Source organism: Mixophyes fleayi, chromosome 4 (genome assembly GCF_038048845.1).
Source record: "Mixophyes fleayi isolate aMixFle1 chromosome 4, aMixFle1.hap1, whole genome shotgun sequence".
Classification (NCBI taxonomy): Eukaryota; Metazoa; Chordata; class Amphibia; order Anura; family Limnodynastidae; genus Mixophyes; species Mixophyes fleayi.
Genome location: NC_134405.1, coordinates 177,421,953 through 177,429,156, shown reverse-complemented (window position 1 = coordinate 177,429,156; position 7,204 = coordinate 177,421,953).

Below are 7,204 nucleotides of genomic sequence, written 5' to 3'. Positions count from 1 at the left end.
GACCTTCCAACGGGACCCCTTAAAACAGTGCAAAATGCTTTGAACTAGAGCTTCCCACTTAATTTTGTATTGCAATTACCAGTTCAGAACTAAATTATTGATGAGAAAGGTGTTTTATTTGACACCAATTATTAATTCAGCACAGGTAACTTAAACAGTATCACAAATTGGGGGTCTTAGTCCTGTTTACACCACTCGGCGGTACCATATCACCGTACATCTCCCTTTTGGTCGAAGACAACGTTCCATCCTGGGACAAGCGTGACTTCTGTCTGCAGTACTGGAGGCTGCCATCTTGGGTGAGACATTTGCTAAACATCCTGCTGAGTCTGAACACCTGGGGGTAAATGTATCATACCCCGGTTTTTGCAACTCGCGGGAAATCAGCATTTTGCAGCTTAAATTTAAAGCGGCGCTGCCTTGTAAAGGGAAACTTCCCTTTACAAGGCAGCGCCGCTTTAAATTTAAGCTGCGAACACGCCGATCTACCGCGAGTTGCAAAAACCGGGGTATGATACATTTACCCCCTGATCTCATTCACCAATTAGCTTCCTCTGCAGACTATAAGAGTCTCCTACTACATCCAACAAATAGCCAGTGCAACACTTTCCTAGTTCCTGGTTCCAGACTACCACAGTTGCTGTTTGTTTGCCGCTTTATTATGTCTGCTGTATACAGATCTCAACCATCAACCCTTTGTGTGAATTCAGCTTCATCCTGTTTGCTGATTCATTCTGCCTGCTGTATACAGATTTCAACCATTTACTCTCTGAGTGAGTTCAGTTTCATCCTGTTTGCTATTGTATAGATTTCAAACCATTAACCCTTTGAATGAATTCAGCTTCATCCTGTTACTGTTATATGAAATTTGAACAATTAACCCTTTGTGTGAATTCAGATTTATCTTGTTGCTGTTATATGAACTTCAAACCATTAACACTTTGTGTGAATTCAGCTTCACTCTGCTTGCTGTGATACAAACTTTAAGCCCTTAACCCTTTGTGTGAATTCAGCTTCACTCTGTTTGCTAAAATAAAGACTTTGGCTATTTATTCCTCGTGTGGATTTACCTCCATTCTATCTGCTCATGTGCAGTTTCCAGCTGTTACCTTCTGTGTGGATCCTCCTCTCATCAATCTATTCCTGTCTCTCCTACTGGCTATCTGGGGTAGTAGGTTGTTGTTCTGAGTCATCCACTTTCTGGAGCCATCTCTGTGTCTTGGGGTACCGACTTCCAGTTCCAGGCCTACCTCAGGTTCTAAGTTCTGAGTTGACCAAGGCCAGCTGCAGGCTTATTCTGTTCAGGAGGTTGCCACCTCCTGTATAGTCTCTGCCTGAGTCCTCAGTCTTCCCAGTCCCAGTTGTGGTACAAAATTCCTCTGAGTTCTTGGTGCTATTGAGTCTCTGGTCGTGGGGTCAGATCCTCCCTGTTTCCATGTCCAGGTTCCAGTCCATCAGGTCCAGATTTCAGTAGTTTATTCCAGTACAGAGTTCAGTCCAGCATTTTTCCTTCTAACGTCTGGTATACAGGAATAAAGGTACATCTTTATTGCCCTATGAGCAAGACACTCATCTGACCTCCCAGTTTCCACCACATCCCTGCCACAGCGAGTCCCAAGGGTCCCAGATACCCTATTGCTGTGACAAACAGTAAATTAAGTGGTAAATTGGGAGCAAAACATTTTGCACTTGGTTAAAAGGGTCATGTTGAAGGGTCAGAGCCAATCCAAACTTTTTCTAGAATAACACCAGAGCCACTCATTGAATCATAATTGAACTGAGTGGACTCCAATTGGCTTTCAAAGACCAATCTAGCATGGAGAATCTTCCAATGGACCTTCTTTCACACAGCTAATATTGGAGCTGCCATCAGTCTGTACCATTTTACAGCTGATAAAGCACCTTCTCTTTTTGCAGTGAACTCTGATTGTTTACAGAGTTTAACAATGAAAGGAAAGGTTGCATTATTAGACTATAATAGCACATGCTGATAGATCCAGAATCCGGCAGAAAAGGGAGCTTTTAGAGTCAGTGAAGTTTCTGAACATAGTATTACAGTGCACTCTCCAGAGAGGGTGTATAAACTAGCCACAAGATTAACCAAAACATAATGGCCTCAACATCACAATGGATTCATCTGTATATGATCCACAACTAGCTTGCATTGTAGGCAGCAGCTATGACTCAATCTTATGGACTTTTTCTATATACTCAAATCCCATAAGTCCCACGACATCATGAACAAACATTAATTAAACATTAAACAGACAAGAACATGAAAATAAGGAAGTGTTGAAGATATCATAAATAAAGCAAAAATGGAACAAATAGATTATTACTAGAAGAATTGCTAGGTGAGCTGTAGTATGGCTGCCAAGCAACCAGTAAACATGGAAAATCTGATCTCTAAAGACCACTGATAATCACTGTTAGAGCAAAACAGAAAATACCTACAAAAGTAACTATAATAATTAAAAGCTATCTGGCCACAGCCTCAATTCAAACAACAATAGCAAATAACTGGTTGCTGTCAACAAGATCATATAAAGATAGCTGAATATATGAGATAAGCAAGAAGTGTGTATACAGAAACAGCTGCTAAGCAACCAGACAAACTGCAGATCGTGAAAAGGGAAAAACCTAAGATAGTAGAAATGCAAATGCAAAGGAAAACTGTTAAAATAAGGAAGAAATTGTACAAAGTGATAAAGTCCAAGTAGGGGAAGCTCCAAGATCCCCAAAGTGTGTTTACATATCAATGGAAACTCTGTGGATCATCTTGTAAACAAAAGAAAATGAAAGGGAAAAGAGACATGCTATACATTATTGATAATAACTATGAGAGATCAGACCCACAGCCAACAGGGTATATAGTAGCTAAATAGCACTGAAACAAGATAATAAATATAAGCTCAAAGAAGGATGCAAGGGTAACCACAGAGAGAATACACAACACTAAGTTACTTGTATGAAATTCAAAGAGATTAGTTATGACCTAAAAGTAAGATAAATATAAAAGTATTAAGCAGAATACAAAGAGCATAAAAGCTAGGTAGAAACTGAATGTATACTTTTCATTAAGACCATTAGGATTAATGGTATTCATCTTGAAAATCCAGGCTGCTTCCAAGCATAGAAGCAAAATTGCATGGTCACTGCCTCTATTAGATACAGGTACGTCAATGATCACGTATTTTAATGAATCAGCTGGATGTTGCAACTTGGCTAATGATCTGCCACAGGTTGCTCCCTCAATCCTTGTTGGATGCCTTTTTTATATCTGACTGATGAAGAGCCATTCCCTCACAGGAAATCTATTCAGTTCTCCAGCTATAGTATTTCCGACAGGTACAAATAATCATATACATTTCATATGAGCTCAGACAAGAAAGGAAATATTTGAAGGTACATTTATGTTCTTTATTTGGATGGCTGAACTAAGAACATGAGATCATCAAGTGTCATATAGTACATTTGATACATATAAAACATCCTTTTTTTAGGTATCACGTAGTGAATGTACAATCCTGCTTTTCAAGTTCATACCTCTTTTGTAGCTCATTAATAGCCTATGTTGATTTAACAATGGCAGTGTGGTATATGTATTGATCAATGGCCAAAAATACTTCATTATAAACAGCAATAATAAGAAAAACATTGCCCTTTCTCTTAGAACTGCTGGTGTTACCCGGCAAGACTGTGTCATTCATTTTGCAAGAAGATTCAGCTCTATTTTCTCTATGTCATACTTGACGCGAGATGCATCTGATATGATGCGTAAAATTCAGAAAAATATTTGTGTGCGGTAAACATGCTTTTAGTTTACTTGGATGAATCTTGTGACTAGCAAAGTACTATTGACATCTGTTTCCTTGGTCTATAAAGAAGTTGAAATTTCACCATGACGTAATTAGAATTTTACATGCAAAAAGTTAACCTCTTATTGACTGAAGGACAATAACAGGCCAGTTTAATTGGAGAGTTATTGATATTGTCAATGGTTGTTTGTTAATTATTAAAAAAAATGCCATCAATAAGACATGAATAGGGGCATAACATCAGTTGGAACTGCCTATGTAGCTGTTATGGGACCTTTCAGTGAGGAGGACCCAATGATGCATGTCCATCCATCCCTCTCTCTGCCTTCCGGAGTTTGTGCTGGGGCCAGTGCATTTGCAGTGTGTGGTGATCCCCATTTAACCTTTCAATTCAAATGTAATAATTATATATTGTATATTAAATACAAGTCACAAGATTTTGCTCAACTGTATTTGCTAGCCTGTTGGACATATTCTGAATTTACTCTTTTTATATTTTGGATCATTAAAGCTATAAAAAATAGCTAGAGGTAATGATTAAAGGATTACCTAAGTTGCTTTACTTACAGTTCTGTTTCTGGTGGATTGAGGCCAGTCTCTAATTGCTTTTAACTTGTCAGAGTCCATCTAAATGCCAGAACCAGACCTGTAGAAAGTTGATGTTGTTTGAAAACACATTTCTCAAGCTTACAGTGTAAATGGTGAGAAATAATCTTGCAAGCACCTCCCCTACATGCCCTTCTATGAGACTTAAAATCTTGAGAAAAGATGAGAATATTATCCAGATACACAATAACAAATTGATAGAGCACAAAACATTTTCATTAACAAAGTTTTGTAATATATAGAGATGAGCGGGCTCGGATATCTGAAATCCGAGCCCACCCGAACGTTGCCGATCCGAGCCGGATCCGAGACAGATCCGGGTATTCCCGCCAATTGCAAAACTGAAAACTGAGGCTCTGAGTCATAATCCCGCTGTCGGATCTCGCGATACTCGGATCCTATAAATTCCCCGCTAGCCGCCGCCATCTTCACTCGGGCATTGATCAGGGTAGAGGGAGGTTGTGTTAGGTGGTCCTCTGTCCTGCTATATCTCGTGCTGTGCTGGGGAAATAACAATGCCCTTAGAACAGGGGTGGGCAAACCTGTCCTCAAGGGCCATATCCAGTTCATGTTTTTAGGATTTCTTTAATCATGTACAGCTGAGTTAATCTATTTGGCTGGGTCAGTAATTATCCCACCTGTTTCTACAGACAGAAATCCTAAAAACATGACCTGGATATGGCCCTTGAGGACAGGTTTGCCCACCCCTGCCTTAGAAGGACACAGCACAGCACAGCACAGCACAGCAAAAAATAATTATAAAAAAAAAATTTAAAAAAAAAATATCCAAAAACAATCCTGCAGTATAAGTCCATTGGTACTGCAATATTACAAAGTTCACTGATTCTGCAGAATAGACTGGGAATTAGTGGAAATGATTGCTATTGAGGTTAATAATAGCGTAGGAGTGAAAATAAACAAAAAAACTTGATTTTAACACTTTTTATGTTTTTTTCAAAATAAATCCGAATCCAAAACCTTAAATCCGAACCAAAACCTTTCGTCAGGTGTTTTGCAAAACAAATCCAAACCCAAAACCTCAAGCAAATCCGAATCCAAAACACAAAACACGAGACACCAAAAGTGACCAGTGCACATCCCTAGTAATATAGTGAGTGTGTTGCATAAACCAAAAAGCATCAGTTGATGTTCATAATGCCAGAATTAATTGTGAGAAGATAGTCACACCCTTTGATCCAGACGAATAATTCTGAAATGAATAAGCAAAGGATACCTGTTTTTAAATCATTAAATTATTTAATTTACAATAGTCAATACAGGGGCACAAATTCCTATCCATTTTCTTGACAAAAAAAAGAAGTCTGCCCTGCAAGTAATGAAGACTTCTTAATGAGATCTCAGATTTTTTGCATATAATCAAATATGATTTGAGTCTCAGATAGACAACTGTAGGGAGGAATTTTACTCAGGAGATCTGTAGAACAAGATAATTCAGAGTGGGGAGCTAGGTCTTTTGCTTTTTGCTTACTGAAAATGTCCACAAATGAATCATATTGATGAGATAAATGATGCTCCACACTGGTGGAGAACAAGGGTAGTTGAAAAAGAGGAACAATCTTTTGAAAACACTGGTGATGACAGGAAGGACTGGAGAGTGTTGGCGATGCAAGGGAAGACCCAACACAATGAACTTAATCTCCTTGGGAATAATGTAAAAGAAAATAGTCTCCTTGTTTAAGACTCCTGTATCAGTGGTACTGTCACTGTCCGGAGACTAGATAGGAGCCCAGTGGCAGGGAGGAAGGCTGGCCAACAGGAGATTATAATATAAGAATAGTCAAACGTAGCCGGATACGGTACACAGAGAGGCAATGAGGTCCAATGGTTAGGGAAGAAGCGAAGTCAAGGGCAAGCCGAGGTCGGTACACGAGTAGTAGATATCTGCAGGTAAGAGAAGCAACAGGAACAGGAGCTAGATCACAAGCAAGGAGCACAATAATCAGGCACTGGAGACAGAAACTGGCCAGGCTTTGATAGGAAGTCAAGGGGTGGAGCTAAGGCATGCTGGAACATCAGGAAATCACTAGAACTGATCTGGAACACAGGATAAAGGCAAGGAACTGTACAGCAGCGAGAATAGCTCAGTCAGTAGAGCAGCAGTCCACAGAGGCAGAAGCCCTGGGTTCGAATCCTGACATTTTGATAAAGAATAATGCCAGAGAGATCTTGTTACCATCAATGGCAGTGAAAGATATAATACGATGCAGAGCCTTGCAGGCTTGGAGACCATGTATTTCATGCTATGACATGATTAATTTACCAGCTAGGCCAGAGTCCAAAAGGGCTGATAAGAAACCAAACCCTTGGTATGGTGCAGAATGACCTTGATAACAACATTGTATACTATTATTAGTAGAAGGAGAGTAAATGAAAGAGCCTAACATCGACCATCAATCAAACTGCTGTTTCAATTAGGGATGTGCACCGGCCAATTTTCGCGTTTTGGGTTTTGGGTTCTAATTACCTTCAGCTATTGGGTTCTAATGGGTTTTGCCAAAACACCCCCCTCAAGGTTTTGGGTTTTGGGTTCTGTTTTTTTTTTTTAAAAAAGCATTAAAACTGCTAAAATCAAGATTTTTGGTTTTTTTTCACTCCTAGGCTATTATTAACCTCAATAACATTCATTTCCACTCATTTCCAGTCTATTCTGAACACCTCACACCTTACAATATTGTTTTTAGGCCAAAAGGTTGCACCAAGGTAGCTGGATGACTAAGCTAAGCGGCACAAGTGGGCGGCACAAACACTATGGCCCATCT